This window comes from Rattus norvegicus, chromosome 5 (genome assembly GCF_036323735.1).
Source record: "Rattus norvegicus strain BN/NHsdMcwi chromosome 5, GRCr8, whole genome shotgun sequence".
Taxonomy (NCBI): Eukaryota; Metazoa; Chordata; class Mammalia; order Rodentia; family Muridae; genus Rattus; species Rattus norvegicus.
The window spans coordinates 161241024-161263562 of NC_086023.1; the positions used below are offsets into that span (position 1 = coordinate 161241024).

The window sequence follows — 22539 nt, forward strand, 5'->3', positions numbered from 1 at the left end:
AATTTAAATTTAAAAAATGAATGAGCCTGACATTGGTGGCACAAGATTCTAATCCCAGCACTTGCAGTAGGTTAGGGGTGGGGAAGAAAAATGCAGATATTTGAGCTCCCCTCCAGCCTGGATTATGGAGTGGGTCTGGGATATCAAGGAGTACACAGAGAAATCCTGTACTGAAAAAAAAAACTACACACAAAATTAAAAATAAAATTAATACGTGAACTTGGTGAATCTATACATGGTCTTGGGGTATTCTTCCTGGGTTTAGGATGTTTGTTTGTTTGATCTTTCATGGAGCTTTAGTTTAATGCATATTGAATAAGGAGTTTCTCATAAAATTAAATAAGATGAGAAAAATCAAGTCTGGTGAACCTTTTTCATGATGGTACAGCTGCTAAGTGATGGAGGGGAAAGGATTGTATAAGTGTCATTGGAGCCATAGGTGACCTTCAGACTTTGAGTCTACTAGAGGGACTGCCTATACCTTCTGAGAATAGGGACCTGCCACCATTGTCCAGATCAGGTAAGCAATTCACTTCCTTCAGGACATGATAATTGATTCAGAGACAATTTAGACATAAGCCAGCACCATCCTTGTCTAACCTAATGTGAAGGAATAGGAAAGAGAAAAGGACATGGCATAAGGAGTATTTAGACCTGTAGAGCTCCCCAGGTTTGTTCTGTTTTCAATCTGGGAGAACAAGTGCCAGTCTGCTCTGATCTTTATAAGTAAAATACATATTTTAGATCCTATGAATGAGCTTATTGGATGGGAAATTTTAAAAACTGGGCATGAGGCTCAGGGTCTGTGGTGAAGAATGAACAGGTGTAGAGGCTGGGAGAGTGAATCAATGACACACTGACATACAGTCATATGGGTATCATATTTCTTTAGGGCCCTCTTATCCTAATGGGCAACTCTGAGCCCCTGCTTGTTACTTTAGAGTAGGATGGCTAGTTATGAAATAACCTAGTTCCACCAGGATGATGATGGCCTCAGCAGATAGTGCAGTCACTTGAAATATCAGACTCTAGTATGCTTCATTGGAAGCTCACAGTTATCCATCACATCACAGTCACTCTGACCTTTGGCATATAGTCTTTTTTTTTTTTTCTTTTTTTTTTTTTTTTTTATTAACTTGAGTATTTCTTATATACATTTCGAGTGTTATTCCCTTTCCCGGTTTCCGGGCAAACATCCCCCTCCCCCCTCCCCTTCCTTATGGGTGTTCCCCTCCCAACCCTCCCACCATTGCCGCCCTCCCCCCATAGACTAGTTCACTGGGGGTTCAGTCTTAGCAGGACCCAGGGCTTCCCCTTCCACTGGTGCTCTTACTAGGATATTCATTGCTACCTATGGGGTCAGAGTCCAGGGTCAGTCCATGTATAGTCTTTAGGTAGTGGCTTATTCCCTGGAAGCTCTGGTTGCTTGGCATTGTTGTACTTTTGGGGTCTCGAGCCCCTTCAAGCTCTTCCAGTTCTTTCTCTGATTCCTTCAATAGGGGACCTATTCTCAGTTCAGTGGTTTGCTGCTGGCATTCGCCTCTGTATTTGCTGTATTCTGGCTGTGTCTCTCAGGAGCGATCTACATCCGGCTCCTGTCGGTCTGCACTTCTTTGCTTCATCCATCTAGTCCAATTGGGTGGCTGTATATGTATGGGCCAAATGTGGGGCAGGCTCTGAATGGGTGTTCCTTCAGTCTCTGTTTTAATCTTTGCGTCTCCCTTCCCTGCCAAGGGTATTCTTTTTCCTCATTTAAAGAAGGAGTGAAGCATTCACATTTTGATCATCCATCTTGAGTTTCGTTTGTTCTAGGGATCTAGGGTAATTCAAGCATTTGGGCTAATAGCCACTTATCAATGAGTGCATACCATGTATGTCTTTCTGTGATTGGGTTAGTTCACTCAGGATGATATTTTCCAGTTCCAACCATTTGCCTACGAATTTCATAAACTCGTTGTTTTTGATAGCTGAGTAGTATTCCATTGTGTAGATGTACCACATTTTCTGTATCCATTCCTCTGTTGAAGGGCATCTGGGTTCTTTCCATTTTCTGGCTATTATAAATAAGGCTGCGATGAACATAGTGGAGCACGTGTCTCTTTTATATGTTGAGGCATCTTTTGGGTATATGCCCAAGAGAGGTATAGCTGGATCCTCAGGCAGTTCAATGTCCAATTTTCTGAGGAACCTCTAGACTGATTTCCAGAGTGGTTGTACCAGTCTGCAATCCCACCAACAATGGAGGAGTGTTCCTCTTTCTCCACAACCTCGCCAGCATCTGCTGTCACCTGAGTTTTTGATCTTAGCCAATCGCACTGGTGTGAGGTGAAATCTCAGGGTTGTTTTGATTTGCATTTCCCTTATGACTAAAGATGTTGAACATTTCTTTAGGTGTTTCTCAGCCATTCGGCATTCCTCAGCTGTGAATTTTTTGTTTAGCTCTGAACCCCATTTTTTAATAGGGTTATTTGTTTCCCTGCGGTCTAACTTCTTGAGTTCTTTGTATATTTTGGATATAAGGCCTCTATCTGTTGTAGGGTTGGTAAAGATCTTTTCCCAATCTGTTGGTTGCCGTTTTGTCCTAACCACAGTGTCCTTTGCCTTACAGAAGCTTTGCAGTTTTATGAGATCCCATTTGTCAATTCTTGATCTTAGAGCATAAGCCATTGGTGTTTTGTTCAGGAAATTTTTTCCAGTGCCCATGTGTTCCAGATGCTTCCCTAGTTTTTCTTCTATTAGTTTGAGTGTGTCTGGTTTGATGTGGAGGTCCTTGATCCACTTCGACTTAAGCTTTGTACAGGGTGATAAGCATGGATCGATCTGCATTCTTCTACATGTTGCCCTCCAGTTGAACCAGCACCATTTGCTGAAAATGCTATCTTTTTTCCATTGGATGGTTTTGGCTCCTTTGTCAAAAATCAAGTGACCATAGGTGTGTGGGTTCATTTCTGGGTCTTCAATTCTATTCCATTGGTCTATCTGTCTGTCTCTGTACCAATACCATGCAGTTTTTATCACTATTGCTCTGTAATACTGCTTGAGTTCAGGGATAGTGATTCCCCCTGAAGTCCTCTTATTGTTGAGGATAGCTTTAGCTATCCTGGGTTTTTTGTTATTCCAGATGAATTTGCAAATTGTTCTGTCTAACTCTTTGAAGAATTGGATTGGTATTTTGATGGGGATTGCATTGAATCTGTAGATTGCTTTTGGTAAAATGGCCATTTTTACTATATTAATCCTGCCAATCCATGAGCATGGGAGATCTTTCCATCTTCTGAGGTCTTCTTCAATTTCTTTCTTCAGTGTCTTGAAGTTCTTATTGTACAGATCTTTTACTTGCTTGGTTAAAGTCACACCGAGGTACTTTATATTATTTGGGTCTATTATGAAGGGTGTCGTTTCCCTAATTTCTTTCTCGGCTTGTTTCTCTTTTGTATAGAGGAAGGCAACTGATTTATTTGAGTTAATTTTATACCCAGCCACTTTGCTGAAGTTGTTTATCAGCTTTAGTAGTTCTCTGGTGGAACTTTTGGGATCACTTAAATATACTATCATATCATCTGCAAATAGTGATATTTTGACCTCTTCTTTTCCGATCTGTATCCCTTTGATCTCCTTTTGTTGTCTGATTGCTCTGGCTAGAACTTCAAGAACTATATTGAATAAGTAGGGAGAGAGTGAGCAGCCTTGTCTAGTCCCTGATTTTAGTGGGATTGCTTCAAGTTTCTCTCCATTTAGTTTAATGTTAGCAACTGGTTTGCTGTATATGGCTTTTACTATGTTTAGGTATGGGCCTTGAATTCCTATTCTTTCCAGGACTTTTATCATGAAGGGGTGTTGAATTTTGTCAAATGCTTTCTCAGCATCTAATGAAATGATCATGTGATTCTGTTCTTTCAGTTTGTTTATATAATGGATCACGTTGATGGTTTTCCGTATATTAAACCATCCCTGCATGCCTGGGATGAAGCCTACTTGATCATGGTGGATGATTGTTTTGATGTGCTCTTGAATTCGGTTTGCCAGAATTTTATTGAGTATTTTTGCGTCGATATTCATAAGGGAAATTGGTCTGAAGTTCTCTTTCTTTGTTGTGTCTTTGTGTGGTTTAGGTATAAGAGTAATTGTAGATTCGTAGAAGGAATTCGGTAGGGCTCCATCTGTTTCAATTTTGTGGAATAGTTTGGATAATATTGGTATGAGGTCTTCTATGAAGGTTTGATAGAATTCTGCACTAAACCCATCTGGACCTGGGCTCTTTTTGGTTGGGAGACCTTTAATGACTGCTTCTATTTCCTTAGGAGTTATGGGGTTGTTTAACTGGTTTATCTGTTCCTGATTTAACTTTGATACCTGGTATCTGTCTAGGAAATTGTCCATTTCCTGAAGATTTTCAAATTTTGTTGAATATAGGTTTTTATAGTAAGATCTGATGATTTTTTGAATTTCCTCTGAATCTGTAGTTATGTCTCCCTTTTCATTTCTGATTTTGTTAATTTGGACGCACTCTCTGTGTCCTCTTGTTAGTCTGGCTAAGGGTTTATCTATCTTGTTGATTTTCTCAAAGAACCAACTTTTGGTCCTGTTGATTCTTTCTATGGTCCTTTTTGTTTCTACTTGGTTGATTTCAGCTCTGAGTTTGATTATTTCCTGCCTTCTACTCCTCCTGGGTGTATTTGCTTCTTTTTGTTCTAGAGCTTTTAGGTGTGCTGTCAAGCTGCTGACATATGCTCTTTCCTGTTTCTTTCTGCAGGCACTCAGCGCTATGAGTTTTCCTCTTAGCACAGCTTTCATTGTGTCCCATAAGTTTGAGTATGTTGTATCTTCATTTTCATTAAATTCTAAAAAGTTTTTAATTTCTTTCTTTATTTCTTCCTTGACCAGGTTATCATTGAGTAGAGCATTGTTCAATTTCCACGTATATGTGGGCATTCTTCCCTTATTGTTATTGAAGACCAGTTTTAGGCCGTGGTGGTCCGATAGCACGCATGGGATTATTTCTATCTTTCTGTACCTGTTGAGGCCCGTTTTTTGACCAATTATATGGTCAATTTTGGAGAAAGTACCATGAGGAGCTGAGAAGAAGGTATATCCTTTTGCTTTAGGATAGAATGTTCTATAAATATCCGTTAAGTCCATTTGGATCATGACTTCTCTTAGTCTGTCGACATCACTGTTTAATTTCTGTTTCCATGATCTGTCCATTGATGAGAGTGGGGTGTTGAAATCTCCCACTATTATTGTGTGAGGTGCAATGTGTGTTTTGAGCTTTAGTAAGGTTTCTTTTACGTATGTAGGTGCCCTTGTATTTGGGGCATAGATATTTAGGATTGAGAGTTCATCTTGGTGGATTTTTCCTTTGATGAATATGAAGTGTCCTTCCTTATCTTTTTTGATGACTTTTAGTTGGAAATTGATTTTATTTGATATTAGAATGGCTACTCCAGCTTGCTTCTTCTGACCGTTTGCTTGGAAAGTTGTTTTCCAGCCTTTCACTCTGAGGTAGTGTCTGTCTTTGTCTCTGAGGTGTGTTTCCTGTAGGCAGCAGAATGCAGGGTCCTCGTTGCGTATCCAGTTTGTTAATCTATGTCTTTTTATTGGGGAGTTGAGGCCATTGATATTGAGAGATATTAAGGAATAGTGATTATTGTTTCCCTTTATATTCATATTTGGATGTGAGGTTATGTTTGTGTGCTTTCATTCTCTTTGTTTTGTTGCCAAGACGATTAGTTTCTTGCTTCTTCTAGGGTATAGCTTGCCTCCTTATGTTGGGCTTTACCATTTATTATCCTTTGTAGTGCTGGATTTGTAGAAAGATATTGTGTAAATTTGGTTTTGTCATGGAATATCTTGGTTTCTCCATCAATGTTAATTGAGAGTTTTGCTGGATACAGTAACCTGGGCTGGCATTTGTGTTCTCTTAGGGTCTGTATGACATCAGTCCAGGATCTTCTGGCCTTCATAGTTTCTGGCGAGAAGTCTGGTGTGATTCTGATAGGTCTCCCTTTATATGTTACTTGACCTTTTTCCCTTACTGCTTTTAATATTCTTTCTTTATTTTGTGCGTTTGGTGTTTTGACAATTATGTGACGGGAGGTGTTTCTTTTCTGGTCCAATCTATTTGGAGTTCTGTAGGCTTCTTGTATGCCTATGGGTATCTCTTTTTTTAGGTTAGGGAAGTTTTCTTCTATGATTTTGTTGAAGATATTTACTGGTCCTTTGAGCTGGGAGTCTTCACTCTCTTCTATACCTATTATCCTTAGGTTTGATCTTCTCATTGAGTCCTGGATTTCCTGTATGTTTTGGACCAGTAGCTTTTTCCGCTTTACATTATCTTTGACAGTTGAGTCAATGATTTCTATGGAATCTTCTGCTCCTGAGATTCTCTCTTCCATCTCTTGTATTCTGTTGGTGAAGCTTGTATCTACAGCTCCTTGTCTCTTCTTTTGGTTTTCTATATCCAGGGTTGTTTCCATGTGTTCTTTCTTGATTGCTTCTATTTCCATTTTTAATTCCTTCAACTGTTTGATTGTGTTTTCCTGGAATTCTTTCAGGGATTTTTGCCATTCCTCTCTGTAGGCCTCTACTTGTTTATTAATGATTTCCTGTGTTTCCCTAAGTGTGTTCATGTCTTTCTTGAAGTCCTCCAGCATCATGATCAAATATGATTTTGAAACTAGATCTTGCTTTTCTGGTGTGTTTGGATATTCCATGTTTGTTTTGGCGGGAGAATTGGGCTCCGATGATGGCATGCAGTCTTGGTTTCTGTTGCTTGGGTTCCTGCGCTTGCCTCTCGCCATCAGATTATCTCTAGTGTTACTTTGTTCTGCTATTTCTGACAGTGGCTAGACTGACCTATAAGCCTGTGTGTCAGGAGTGCTGTAGACCTGTTTTCCTCTCTTTCAGTCAGTTATGGGGACAGTGTGTTCTGCTTTCCGGCGTGTAGTTTTTCCTCTCTACAGGTCTTCAGCTGTTCCTGTGGGCCTGTGTCTTGAGTTCACCAGGCAGCTTTCTTGCAGCAGAAAATTTGGTCTTACCTGTGGTCCCGAGGCTCAGGTTTGCTCGTGGGGTGCTGCCCAGGGGCTCTCTGCAGCGGCAGCAACCAGGAAGACCTGTGCCGCCCCTTCCGGGAGCTTCAGTGCACCAGGGTTCCAGATGGTCTTTGGCTTTTTCCTCTGGCGTCCGAGATGTGTGTGCAGGGAGCAGTCTCTTCTGGTTTCCCAGGCTTGTCTGCCTCTCTGAAGGTTTAGCTCTCCCTCCCACGGGATTTGGGTGCAGAGAACTGTTTATCCGGTCTGTTTCTTTCAGGTTCCGGCGGTGTCTCAGGCGCAGAAGTCCTGCCGCTCCTGGGCCCTCCCCCACGGGAGCCCAGAGGCCTTATACAGTTTCCTCTTGGGCCAGGGATGTGGGCAGGGGTGAGCAGTGTTGGTGGTCTCTTCCGCTCTGCAGCCTCAGGAGTGCCCACCTGACCAGGCGGTTGGGTCTCTCTCTCACCAGGTCTGGGAGCAGAGAGCTGCTGCGGGCCGGGATCCGCGGGTGTTGAAATGTGCTCTTCTTACTACAGCCCAGTGGCTGCCAGAAATGTTGAACACTGCTTTTACTCAAGGAGAATTTGGGAAATATAAATCCCTTGGTCTCATGTAGGATGAAGTCATTATACAGGTGAAGGCAGATACAAGATAGAACCGGCATATAGTCTTATATACCTGTCAGTCAACCAAATTACTATGTGGCGAACTAGTCTCTTGCTCTCCCCTAGGTGCCTAAAGACCTCCTTAGAGATCATTTCAATTGCTCTCAGAAATCTTTCACAGTCATACACGGAGTCATTTGCCCAATGTTCTATCCACTGTCAGCTCAAACATCAGTACTTGAGAAGTTTCCTTTTAAATGATTGGAATGCCATGCCTCTCAAATATACCATAGAGATTATTGTAGATACTATGTATACCCTAGAATTAAAAGATTGTTTAACGGGGGATACTTAGCCCAGAATCTGTGAGCCTTTCCTGAGCGAATTTGTGCAGTTCACAGAGTCAATATCTCTGAAAATGACATCTAGATGGGTGCCCTAAAGGACAACTATATCATACTGCCAAACTGAGCTCTTTGCACATGGAATTGCACCCAGCTCACATAGAGGTCTATGGTGATTTGGTTTAGGGAGATTTTCCCACCTTTGTGTTGAACTCATAAGGACATTCATAATTTTAAATCAGTCCGAGTCATTCTGTGTAGCTGTACTTTGTCCACTTTGTGACTTCTTTTTTTCTACCATTCTTATCCACTCTTTCAACCATCTAACATAGGAGAGAAAAAAAGGATAGAGTGGATAGGGAGGTGATGTTATCATTAGGTTACTTACTACTGAGTAGGAATGCTGAGCTCTTTGAGGCCAGTTTGATTTTTATCATCAGGATATTAAATTTCTTCTTCCTGTTTCTTCTTTGTTCATGACTATTTAATAAAAAGTGACCAACACGATTCAACCAATAAACAACAACCCACCCCTCTCCTGGGCCTCTAGCATTAATATACTCTCTGAATAGTCACCAGAATTCCAAACATCATAGAAGAAAGAATCCGAAGCTGGCAAAATCATGACCCTTCTGGAGTAAGAGACAATTCATAGTCAGGTGATATGCACAATCTTTAGTAGCACCATATCACACACCTGGAATTAAAACAAAATCATAGTACCATAATATGTGTTTTTTCAAAGAAACCAAAGTTCTCACTACAAACCTGTGTTGTGACCAATTCCTACTATGACTGTAGTTAGCATTGTTTCTATGACCTTCTCCCTGGCTGGCAGTAAGTAGGAGGATATTTCTCCTGAGTTCTAAGAAATGAATGCCTCTGGACATTTTCACATTCAGAGGACCCACAACCTATTCTTTTAAGCATTGTTAAATGTGATTGTAACACAATGTTCTGCAATGGAGTCAAACGACTTTTGGGGAGGTTGTATTATTGGCTTTGTTTTGTTTTGGTTGGTTTCTTTTTTATATAGGGTCTCGATCTATAGATTAACTTGAAAGTCCAACTCTCAACAATTCTTCTGCCTCAGTGATGGGACTGTAGCGAGCCTGACAATGGCACACATGGTCCTGACAATCTTTGCCCTTGTTTCCCATCCCTATGCCTTACTGAAAACCATTAGATTACATTTCAAAATAGAGTCCCCAAGGTGCATTCCTTTATTTGGACACTTCCTCTTCTTGAGGCTCCAAGGTCCAGCTCTTAATTTCAGCAATCAAAAGCCCCGTTGGCTTACATAATTATAAAGCCCAATTAAAATTAAATGTCTTATTCTCACATGGGGTTTACCTTTTACCTTTATAACACACATTTTGCTTATAGTCAAGGCATTCAGTCTCTTCTCTGTCTTGGGGAAGTACTTTGCTCCTGCCCTGCTCCAAGAACAAATACTCCTTTACCTTTTCCCTTACTCCCCTCTCCTTCTTGCTTTACTTCTTTTTTTTTTTAATCTAGCAAGCTCTTTATTGTCTTTATTTTCGCATTATGCTCTGATAATTTTTTTTTCGTATGTTTTTTTTTTTTTTATTAACTTGAGTATTTCTTATATACATTTCAAGTGTTATTCCCTTTCCTGGTTTCCGGACAAACATCACCCTCCCCCCTCCCCTTCCTTATGGGTGTTCCCCTCCCAAACCTCCCCCCATTGCCACCCTCCCCGCATAGTCTAGTTCACTGGGGGTTCAGTCTTAGCAGGACCCAGGGCTTCCCCTTCCACTGGTGCTCTTACTAGGATATTCATTGCTACCTATGGGGACAGAGTCCAGGGTCAGTCCATGTATAGTCTTTAGGTAGTGGCTTAGTCCCTGGAAGCTCTGGTTGCTTGACATTGTTGTACTTTTGGGGTCTCGAGCACCTTCAAGCTCTTCCAGTTCTTTCTCTGATTCCTTCAACGGGGGACCTATTCTCAGTTCAGTGGTTTGCTGCTGGCATTCGCCTCTGTATTTGCTGTATTCTGGCTGTGTCTCTCAGGAGCGATCTACATCCGGCTCCTGTCGGTCTGCACTTCTTTGCTTCATCCATCTTGTCTAATTGGGTGGCTGTATATGTATGGGCCACCTGTGGGGCAGGCTCTGAATGGGTGTTCCTTCAGTCTCTGTTTTAATCTTTGCCTCTCCCTTCCCTGCCAAGGGTATTCTTTTTCCTCATTTAAAGAAGGAGTGAAGCATTCACATTTTGATCATCCGTCTTGAGTTTCCTTTGTTCTAGGGATCTAGGGTAATTCAAGCATTTGGGCTAATAGCCACTTATCAATGAGTGCATACCATGTATGTCTTTCTGTGAGTGGGTTAGCTCACAGGATGATATTTTCCAGTTCCAACCATTTGCCTACGAATTTCATAGACTCGTTGTTTTTGATAGCTGAGTAATATTCCATTGTGTAGATGTACCACATTTTCTGTATCCATTCCTCTGTTGAAGGGCATCTGGGTTCTTTCCAGTTTCTGGCTATTATAAATAAGGCTGCGATGAACATAGTGGAGCACGTGTCTCTTTTATATGTTGAGGCATCTTTTGGGTATATGCCCAAGAGAGGTATGGCTGGATCCTCAGGCAGTTCAATGTCCAATTTTCTGAGGAACCTCCAGACTGATTTCCAGAATGGTTTTACCAGTCTGCAATCCCACCAACAATGGAGGAGTGTTCCTCTTTCTCCACATCCTCGCCAGCATCTGCTGTCACCTGAGTTTTTGATCTTAGCCATTCTCACTGGTGTGAGGTGAAATCTCAGGGTTGTTTTGATTTGCATTTCCCTTATGACTAAAGATGTTGAACATTTCTTTAGGTGTTTCTCAGCCATTCGGCATTCCTCAGCTGTGAATTCTTTGTTTAGCTCTGAACCCCATTTTTTAATTGGGTTATTTGTTTCCCTGCGGTCTAACTTCTTGAGTTCTTTGTATATTTTGGATATAAGGCCTCTATCTGTTATAGGATTGGTAAAGATCTTTTCCCAATCTGTTGGTTGCCATTTTGTCCTAACCACAGTGTCCTTTGCCTTACAGAAGCTTTGCAGTTTTATGAGATCCCATTTGTCGATTCTTGATCTTAGAGCATAAGCCATTGGTGTTTTGTTCAGGAAATTTTTTCCAGTGCCCATGTGTTCCAGATGCTTCCCTAGTTTTTCTTCTATTAGTTTGAGTGTGTCTGGTTTGATGTGGAGGCCCTTGATCCACTTGGACTTAAGCTTTGTACAGGGTGATAAGCATGGATTGATCTGCATTCTTCTACATGTTGCCCTCCAGTTGAACCAGCACCATTTGCTGAAAATGCTATCTTTTTTCCATTGGATGGTTTTGGCTCCTTTGTCAAAAATCAAGTGACCATAGGTGTGTGGGTTCATTTCTGGGTCTTCAATTCTATTCCATTGGTCTATCTGTCTGTCTCTGTACCAATACCATGCAGTTTTTATCACTATTGCTCTGTAATACTGCTTGAGTTCAGGGATAGTGATTCCCCCTGAAGTCCTCTTATTGTTGAGGATAGCTTTAGCTATCCTGGGTTTTTTGTTATTCCAGATGAATTTGCAAATTGTTCTGTCTAACTCTTTGAAGAATTGGATTGGTATTTTGATGGGGATTGCATTGAATCTGTAGATTGCTTTTGGTAAAATGGCCATTTTTACTATATTAATCCTGCCAATCCATGAGCATGGGAGATCTTTCCATCTTCTGAGGTCTTCTTCAATTTCTTTCTTCAGTGTCTTGAAGTTCTTATTGTACAGATCTTTTACTTGCTTGGTTAAAGTCACACCGAGGTACTTTATATTATTTGGGTCTATTATGAAGGGTGTCGTTTCCCTAATTTCTTTCTCGGCTTGTTTCTCTTTTGTATAGAGGAAGGCAACTGATTTATTTGAGTTAATTTTATACCCAGCCACTTTGCTGAAGTTGTTTATCAGCTTTAGCAGTTCTCTGGTGGAACTTTTGGGATCACTTAAATATACTATCATGTCGTCTGCAAACAGTGATATTTTGACCTCTTCTTTTCCGATCTGTATCCCCTTGATCTCCTTTTGTTGTCTGATTGCTCTGGCTAGAACTTCAAGAACTATATTGAATAAGTAGGGAGAGAGTGGGCAGCCTTGTCTAGTCCCTGATTTTAGTGGGATTGCTTCAAGTTTCTCTCCATTTAGTTTAATGTTAGCAACTGGTTTGCTGTATATGGCTTTTACTATGTTTAGGTATGGGCCTTGAATACCTATTCTTTCCAGGACTTTTATCATGAAGGGGTGTTGAATTTTGTCAAATGCTTTCTCAGCATCTAAGGAAATGATCATGTGGTTCTGTTCTTTCAGTTTGTTTATATGATGGATCACGTTGATGGTTTTCCTTATATTAAACCATCCCTGCATGCCTGGGATGAAGCCTACTTGATCATGGTGGATGATTGTTTTGATGTGCTCTTGAATTCGGTTTGCCAGAATTTTATTGAGTATTTTTGCGTCGATATTCATAAGGGAAATTGGTCTGAAGTTCTCTTTCTTTGTTGGGTCTTTGTGTGGTTTAGGTATAAGAGTAATTGTGGCTTCATAGAAGGAATTCGGTAGGGCTCCATCTGTTTCAATTTTGTGGAATACTTTGGATAATATTGGTATAAGGTCTTCTATGAAGGTTTGATAGAATTCTGCACTAAACCCATCTGGACCTGGGCTCTTTTTGGTTGGGAGACCTTTAATGACTGCTTCTATTTCCTTAGGAGTTATGGGGTTGTTTAACTGGTTTATCTGTTCCTGATTTAACTTCGATACCTGGTATCTGTCTAGGAAATTGTCCATTTCCTGAAGATTTTCAAGTTTTGTTGAATATAGGTTTTTATAGTAAGATCTGATGATTTTTTGAATTTCCTCTGAATCTGTAGTTATGTCTCCCTTTTCATTTCTGATTTTGTTAATTTGGACGCACTCTCTGTGTCCTCTCGTTAGTCTGGCTAAGGGTTTATCTATCTTGTTGATTTTCTCAAAGAACCAACTTTTGGTCCTGTTGATTCTTTCTATGGTCCTTTTTGTTTCTACTTGGTTGATTTCAGCTCTGAGTTTGATTATTTCCTGCCTTCTACTCCTCCTGGGTGTATTTGCTTCTTTTTGTTCTAGAGCTTTTAGGTGTGCTGTCAAGCTGCTGACATATGCTCTCTCCTGTTTCTTTCTGCAGGCACTCAGCGCTATGAGTTTTCCTCTTAGCACAGCTTTCATTGTGTCCCATAAGTTTGGGTATGTTGTACCTTCATTTTCATTAAATTCTAAAAAGTCTTTAATTTCTTTTTTTATTTCTTCCTTGACCAGGTTATCATTGAGTAGAGCATTGTTCAATTTCCACGCATATGTGGGCATTCTTCCCTTATTGTTATTGAAGACCAGTTTTAGGCCGTGGTGGTCCGATAGCACGCATGGGATTATTTCTATCTTTCTGTACCTGTTGAGGCCCGTTTTTTGACCAATTATATGGTCAATTTTGGAGAAAGTACCATGAGGAGCTGAGAAGAAGGTATATCCTTTTGCTTTAGGATAGAATGTTCTATAAATATCCGTTAAGTCCATTTGGATCATGACTTCTCTTAGTCTGTCTACATCTCTGTTTAATTTCTGTTTCCATGATCTGTCCATTGATGAGAGTGGGGTGTTGAAATCTCCCACTATTATTGTGTGAGGTGCAATGTGTGTTTTGAGCTTTAGTAAGGTTTCTTTTACATATGTAGGTGCCCTTGTATTTGGGGCATAGATATTTAGGATTGAGACTTCATCTTGGTGGATTTTTCCTTTGATGAATATGAAGTGTCCTTCCTTATCTTTTTTGATGACTTTTAGTTGAAAATTGATTTTATTTGATATTAGAATGGCTACTCCAGCTTTCTTCTTCTGACCATTTGCTTGGAAAATTGTTTTCCAGCCTTTCACTCTGAGGTAATGTCTGTCTTTGTCTCTGAGGTGTGTTTCCTGTAGGCAGCAGAATGCAGGGTCCTCGTTGCGTATCCAGTTTGTTAATCTATGTCTTTTTATTGGGGAGTTGAGGCCATTGATATTGAGAGATATTAAGGAATAGTGATTATTGCTTCCCGTTATATTCATATTTGGAAGTGAGGTTATGATTGTGTGCTTTCATTCTCTTTGTTTTGTTGCCAAGATGATTAGTTTCTTGCTTCTAGGGTATAGCTTGCCTCCTTATGTTGGGCTTTAACCTTTATTATCCTTTGTAGTGCTGGATTTGTAGAAAGATATTGTGTAAATTTGGTTTTGTCATGGAATATCTTGGTTTCTCCATCTATGTTAATTGAGAGTTTTGCAGGATACAGTAACCTGGGCTGGCATTTGTGTTCTCTTAGGGTCTGTATGACATCTGTCCAGGATCTTCTGGCCTTCATAGTTTCTGGCGAAAAGTCTGGTGTGATTCTGATAGGTCTCCCTTTATATGTTATTTGACCTTTTTCCCTTACTGCTTTTAATATTCTTTCTTTATTTTGTGCGTTTGGTGTTTTGACAATTATGTGACGGGAGGTGTTTCTTTTCTGGTCCAATCTATTTGGAGTTCTGTAGGCTTCTTGTATGCCTATGGGTATCTCTTTTTTTAGGTTAGGGAAGTTTTCTTCTATGATTTTGTTGAAGATATTTACTGGTCCTTTGAGCTGGGAGTCTTCACTCTCTTCTATACCTATTATCCTTAGGTTTGATCTTCTCATTGAGTCCTGGATTTCCTGTATGTTTTGGACCAGTAGCTTTTTCCGCTTTACATTATCTTTGACAGTTGAGTCAATGATTTCTATGGAATCTTCTGCTCCCGAGATTCTCTCTTCCATCTCTTGAATTCTGTTGGTGAAGCTTGTATCTACAGCTCCTTGTCTTTTCTTTTGATTTTCTATGTCCAGGGTTGTTTCCATGTGTTCTTTCTTGATTGCTTCTATTTCCATTTTTAATTCCTTCAACTGTTTGATTGTGTTTTCCTGGAATTCTTTCAGGGATTTTTGCGATTCCTCTCTGTAGGCTTCTACTTGTTCTCTAAGGGAGTTCTTTATGTCTTTCTTGAAGTCCTCCAGCATCATGATCAAATATGATTTTGAAACTAGGTCTTGCTTTTCTGGTGTGTTTGGATATTCCGTGTTTGCTTTGGTGGGAGAATTGGGCTCCGATGATGCCATGTAGTCTTGGTTTCTGTTGCTTGGGTTCCTGTGCTTGCCTCTCGCCATCAGATTATCTCTAGTGTTACTTTGTTCTGCTATTTCTGACAGTGGCTAGACTGTCCTATAAGCCTGTGTGTCAGGAGTGCTGTAGACCTGTTTTCCTCTTTCAGTCAGTTATGGGGACAGAGTGTTCTGCTTTCGGGCGTGTAGTTTTTCCTCTCTACAGGTCTTCAGCTGTTCCTGTGGGCCTGTGTCTTGAGTTCACCAGGCAGGTTTCTTGCAGGGGAAAAATTGGTCCTACCTGTGGTTCCAAGGCTCAAGTTTGCTCGTGGGGTACTGCCTAAGTCCTCTCTGCTGTGGCAGCAACCGGGAAAATCTGTGCCGCTCCTTCCGGGAGCCTCCGTGCACCAGGGTTCCAGATGACGTTTGGTGTTTTCCTCTGGCGCCTGGATGTGCACAGAGTGCAGTCTCTTCTGGTTTCCCAGGCGTGTCCGCCTCTCTGAAGGTTCAGCTCTCCCTCCCACGGGATTTGGGTGCAGAGAACTGTTTATCCGGTCTGTTTCCTTCAGGTTCCGGCAGTGTCTCAGGCGCAGGGGTCCTGCCGCTCCCGGGCCCTCCCCTACGGGAACCCAGAGGCCTTATACAGTTGCCTCTTGGGCCAGGGATGTGGGCAGGGGTGGGCAGTGTTGGTGGTCTCCTCCGCTCTGCAGCCTCAGGAGTGCCCACCTGATCAGGCGGTGGGGTCTCTCTCCCACGGGGTTTGGGAGCAGAGAGCTGCTGCGGTCCGGGATCCACCGGTGTGGGACTTCCGATAAACACAGGAAGTGCCCGGCCTTAGAGGAATTTTGCCTCTGTGTGTCCTGAGTTCACCAGGCAGGTTTCTTGCAAGGGAAAAGTTGGTCCTACCTGCAGTTCCAAGGCTCAAGTTTGCTCGTGGGGTACTGCCTAAGTCCTCTCCGCCTTGCTTTACTTCTGTCTCCTGTTTTTTCTCATATCCCTTGCCCTTTGTCGCTCTGAGGCACATAGATCTCCTTTGTTCTAGAATTTAGCCTTAGGGTATCTTGGACTGAGTCTGAGGATCCCTCCATAATGGGCCATTCCTGACTCCAGCCAGAAACATCTTTCATTAACTATGGGCATCCCGCCAGAAAACCCATGGTTTTAAATTGTCTTGGACTATACATAGGACCTCATGAAGAGAATCCTGGTACATTTATTTTTAAAAAAATACCCTGGCATGGAGGTGTGCATATTTAATCTCATCACTCAAGGGGTGCTAGAATGAAAAAAATCATGCCCACTACAAGCCAATGAGGCAGAGCTAGGGGGCTCTGAGGCATTTGCCAGCCTGCATGTCAAAGAGATGAACTAAAGAGAGTAAGGAGACCGTGATCAGTTCCATAGAATACACCTTCTTCTCTGCAACCTGCTGTGAATATCACCTCAATATCTTAAAGAAGCTGCACTACACATAAAGGTTGGTAGTTGTTCTCTGTGAGGACCTGCCACAGGGAACCAGATGATGGTATTAGAACATATTTCTCAGTTTAAGGATTGAGGCTTATCTTACTCAAGCAATAAACTGTTCTGTAAGTTTGAATAAATAACTTAAGGTCACATATTGTCCTTCTAGTTTTGATAGCAGGTCTCTAATGATCATATGTCTCAAATATTGTTTTCCAGCAATGATGACGCTTGAGTCCGTCGTCATGACACTGAGAACCGGGCATAGGCCTGCAAGATTTAAGAAGAAACACATACTTGGGTCATTCATGTTAAAAGAATGCCATCCGGGCGTTACTGAGATCTCCTTATATACCAGAGGCAAAAGCCATGGAAAAACAATAAAGCAGGTGAAAATCCCCAACCAGAAAAACAAGAAAAATCTGCATCATGGAAAGTCCTGGCCCCAAAACAGGGGCATAAACAACTTCTTAACAACAACAAGCTGAAAGGCTCAGCAAGGTAGAAGGGTACCATGAAAAGTCCCGGCACCAAATCAGGGGCTGAGAGCAGCTGCCAAGGGTGTAATCAACTTCTTGCCATAGCAGGATGAAAGGCTCAGTGAGAGGGAAGGGAAGCACCCCAAAGTAGGGCATAACACAGCAAGGGTTAAATACAAGAACATAATTCCTGAAATGTGCCTGCTTTGGTATTCACTTGGTCCTCATTTTCTGATTGCTGAAGAAACCTGTTCCCTTGCCCCATTTTTCTCCATATGTAACTCAGTTGTTGTGATATGAATGTACTACATACTAATATGTTTCCCAAACATTGAGCCCTGTGTGAATTTGTATTCTTTGGGTACCATTAATGAGACCTGTTCCTGGCATGCAAACACCTGCACAAATCTGAGATTGACCTAATTATGGTGATGTGGAATGAAGAAACCAGACACAGGTACAGAAATGCAAGAATAATTAGGCACTGTGCTCTGTTTGAGACATACCAGCAACTCAGAATCTCAAAATATTTATTGTATGCAATCAAAAGGGAGGGGCAATGTCCTCATAGAAGGGTACCTCTATTGTAACGCATTCAAACTACAATAATCCTAGAAAAGAAAATAGTACTTGATACTTTCTGAAGATGCATCATTCATTTACCAGCTCAGAGGAAGATCTTACCTTTTCAGTGTGTCTCAGACATTTAGGTGATTGACATTTCGACGCTCCTTTTCAGCAATGTACATTCACTTAGGATTTCATCAATCCGCAATACTAAGCTTCCATTTCTCTGTCAACCTTACAGTAGTTCTTCCTCAAAATGGCAACATAAACATAATCATAAATCATAAATCTCCAAATCATAAACATAGTACCCACCACACTGAGAACATTGGATTGTAGAAAATGTGACAGTCTTGGGGTGTCTTTTGGCCCTGAGTATATCCAAAAGTTCAGAACAAAGGTTTTCTAATCTGTGTGATAATATAACATCCATGTCATCATAGCACTCCAGAGGGGCAGGGTACACTTCATAGTCATCTGTTTCAGCAAGGCTGTATGGTTTAGAAGTTGTTTCATGAGAGCAGAGAGGTTATTATCATAGAAAGTGACTTGTGTGAGGTGAGAACATTGGCTTAGGGCAGGCAGCAGAGAATTGAACTGAGATTCTTCTATACTACAGGATTCCAATTCCAGGTTTTGCAGGCTAGCTCTAACTCTCTCAAAGAGAAACCCAAGAGGTTCAAGTAGTAAAAAACATAAATATATACCACTGAGGTACAGACATTTGATCTTAAAAATATTCAGGCAATAGGGTGGGTAATCAAAGTCTGACTGTGAGAGGTCAGAGCTAGTGATGCAAAGCATCTCAAAGGGCTTCTTCAGACACCTACAAAGAGAAAAAATAATTGATTTCTGGCAAATGGTGTTGAAGATGGTTAGTAGGATTGACAGCTAAGCAGATGATACTTCTGTTCAAACTCATTCTGATTATATATTTAGGCCAGCCAGAAGGACAGAGCCTTCTCTTTTATGCATCTACAATTCATGCCATTCTATTCTGAGGCCTGTACATATCACCATAGGCTTGATCCACAGCAGGGCAAGAAAGCATACCAATTAGTATATCAGGACACCATAGTGCATGTTGGAAGGACTACCTATGCAAACAAAATTCAGTCGGGGCTGGGGATTTAGCTCAGTGGTAGAGCGCTTGCCTAGGAAGCGCAAGGCAGGCCCTGGGTTCGGTCCCCAGCTCCGAAAAAAAAAAAAAAAGAACCAAACAAAATTCAACAACTTTTAGTGCTGTTTTTAATAGTTCTCAGAGGTTTTGTACCGTGTATCAATCAGCAAATGGAAGTACCTTGTTATTGTTTTGTTTTGTTTTGCTTACTTGAGCTATGGTCTTATCCATGGCTGCTTTGAAACTTGCTATATAAATTAGGCTGACATCAAATTTAAGAGGTCATTTAACCTCTGCCTTCCTGTTGTATTCAAGGATGGGTATGGGAGGAGAGGAAGGAGAGAGGCTATGTTTGGTATTTAAAGTCTATAAATACACACACACACACACACACACTAAATAAACAAACACACACATATATATATACATACATATATATGTATATATATACATATATATATATACACACATACATACATATGAATTCAGGTTTCTTCTTGTGAGTTTGCGGACCACCTGAGTTCCATGAAAATAAGAAACTATGTATCAGTTTACAGATTCAAATACCATTTGGTTTTTGGTATTTTTTGTGTTTGTTTGCTTTTTTGCATTATTTAATTTGTTGGGTATCTAGCTATTTATTTAATATGAATACATTGTCACTATTTTCAGACACATTCAAAGAAGACATCAGATGTCATTACAGATGATTGTGAGCCACTGCGTAGTTAATGGGACTTGAAAACACTACCTCTGGAAGAACACTCAGTGTTCTTAACTACTTAGCCATCTTTCCAGTCCTTCTTTAAAATCTTTTTAAAAGATACATATAATACCCATCTGTTTTGATACTCACTTAGACTTCAAACTCAGAGATCAGTCTCTCTCTGCCACTCTGTTGCTGGGAGTAAAAGCACATCAAATAATGCCAGGCTTACAGTAACATAAAGGTCAGTATTCAAGGCACTTGAGTAACCCACATCTCAAATTCCTGAGTGCCTTGAATTCAAGGTTACCCTGACATTCTTGGTGAGAATGTCTCAAAAATCAAAACTAAATAAAACAAAAGAAAACAAAAACCCCACAGAAACCACAATGACCCAATTAATAATTAGATGTAATTGAGAACATACTTGGATATTCAGTTTCAGGCCAGGCAACTTTTTTTTTAAATTTACATTCCAACTGTTTTTATCCATCAGCTGTGGTAGCTTGAGAAAGCTGGGGTGGGATGGTGTGGACAAGATGAGTTTAAAGTGATCTTATGCTACTTAATAAGCTCCAGCACAACCTGAGCTAATCTACACCATTTCTTCTAATCTTTCATACATCCAAGTCTCTCTAAGTCTCTCTAAGTCTCTCTCTCTCTCTCTTTCTGTCTCTCTCTCTCTCTCTCTCTCTCTCTCTCTCTTCTCTCTCTCTCTGCTTGTCTGTCTGTTTCTCACTTAAATAAGACAGGGTGAGCTGGCATTTGGGTGCTGTCTTGTAACAAAACAACAAAAGAAATAATCAATTTTAATGGAATGCCACTAAACTTGTGTTTAAGACAAGAAAGTCAATTTTTGTCTGCCCAAACTTGCAAGCCTTTTGCACAAATGTTACACACACCACACACACACAAACAGAGGGAGAGAGAGAGAGAGAGTCAGAGACACAGAGACAGAGACAGAGAGACAGAGACAAAGACAGAGAGAGCACATTTGTTTACACAAAAGACTTCTATCCTGTTCCAGAACTTCAGTAGCATGCATCAGTGTTTCCCTGCCTTCGCTCTCTTTGATTGTCAGTTCTTTTCCAGCTAGGCAATCAAACAAGATTGTGAGTTGGAACCCAGCTGATACAGAAATGTCACTGTCCAAGTTGTAATAAAGTCTAAGCTCATTTTCTGCCTTCCTGTGTTTTATCTCCCTAGTGTGCTCTCTTAAGAAAGTAAAAGTTGGGGTTGGGGATTTAGCTCAGTGGTAGAGCGCTTGCCTAGGAAGCGCAAGGCCCTGGGTTCAGTCCCCAGCTCCGGAAAAAAAAAAAGAAAGTAAAAGTTGAGATATTGGGTGCTGGCTCTGCTCCCAGTCCCACAACACCCAGAGGAAGCCCAACTCCCAAGTGTGGTAGGATATCCAGTACTCACTGTGGCGGGAGAACTGAGTTCTGATGATGCCAAGGAGTCTTGGTTTCTGTTACTGAGGTTCTTGCACTTGCCTCTCACCATCTGGTTATCTCTGTTGTTAGTTGGTTTGCCATCTCTGAATGGAGGGAACTTGTCCCTCCTGTGGGCCTGTAAGCCCGTGATCTTAGGAATGAGAACACTCCTGGGAGACCAGCTCTCTCTTGGCAGGCTTTGGGTCTGGAGGGCTGTGGGACAGCCTTAGTTCTGGGTGCAGATAGTGAAAGAGCCACAGTTGGGGTCAATCTAATGCCAGTGGGAAAATTCCACAAACTCCAAGCACAAAGACCCCTTCTTACCAGGGAGGGTAGAGGTAGCTTAGTTCCTGGAGTGACTAGAAGCCAAAATTTCAAACAAAGCCATCTGTAACTCCCAACCACAACCCTCGCCCCCTTGAATCTCAACCCTTGGAAAGTCCAGAATGGTCCACTGACCATTAGTCAGTTTGAAGGTCACTTTACCCCATCAATAGCACCTGCATAGTTACTGTTGTTTGAATTCTGCCCCAATTGTTTGGAATCTGCCTCTATCAAAGGTATATAATTCTCTGTTAGAGTCTGCTCAGGGTTGTCTCCCCTTGAAGTGGGATGATCCCGACATGTTGGAATCATTAAACTCTTGCTTTTGCATTGATCACTGCCTCCGTGAGTCTCATTGAAGAGGTCCTGGAAGCAGTTCAATTCTGACCTTACCTTTGGTGCTTTGGCCAGGAAACTGGACTCTTGTGGGGAACCCACAGGAGAGTGGTGAATTATAGGACTGACAACTTGAGCAATGTACCATGGTTGTCTTGTCTGTGTTTCCTCTATCTAGCTTCTTTGTTTGTGTTCTGATTTTGGTTCAGTTCATGCTTGCAAGCATCAAGAGGGCTCGTAGAGCCTTGGTTACAGAACTTTGTTCTGGCAAGAGGCAGGCAAGATCAACAGGATTTTGGTCTGGCGTGAGGCCAGCAAAGTCACCAGAATCTGTGCGTATCTCACTCATGGCAGGAGCTGATAGCCTTAGTTCGAGAATCTGTGTGTGTCTTGCTTGTGGCAGGAGAAGATAGCCTGGGTTACCCTGTCAGTGGCAGGGACAGGCTGGTCTGTGCACTTTGCTCGAGAGAAAGGATACTTGGTCTGTGTGATAGTTGTTGGTTTTTTTTGTTTTTTTGTTTTTTTGTTTTTTTTGTTTTTGCATTCTTGATTTTGTTTATGTTCTTAGACTTGGACTGGTGAAAATTTTGGACATGGGACAAACTGTTTTCTCACCTTAATCTTATTCTGACTAATTTAAAGAAGGTAGGACTAAGGACTACTTAATGCAACTTAGAGTGGCCTTCTTTGATGTTAAATGGCCACCTGAGGAAGACCTTTTATCTTCCCAGGGCGTCAGTAGAAGAGGATAAAATGTTTCAGAAGTTTCCCTCCTTCCCATTGCTAACACTTCTTTGTCAACAGGAACAAAAGCCAACTCTAGCCTAGCAGCCAGCTCCATCCTTGTTAACGGCATTAGCCTTAGGGCTGGAGAGATAGCTTAGTGGTTACAAGCACTGACTGCTCTTCCAGAGGTCCTGGGTTCAATTGCCAGCAGTCACTTGTTGACTTCCCTTTTTTCTCAGA

The 22539-nt window shown here is 41.3% G+C and overlaps 2 pseudogenes; one reads left to right on the top strand and one right to left on the bottom strand.

Annotated features, from left to right (window-relative positions):
- The window catches only part of Klf4-ps1 (Kruppel like factor 4, pseudogene 1), a 54181-nt pseudogene extending 36756 nt beyond the window's left edge, over positions 1 to 17425 (top strand).
- A 506-nt stretch (positions 17426 to 17931) lies between these two features.
- Oog1-ps3 (oogenesin 1, pseudogene 3) lies at positions 17932 to 21015 on the bottom strand (annotated as a pseudogene).
- Between the last annotated feature and the right edge of the window lie 1524 nt (positions 21016 to 22539).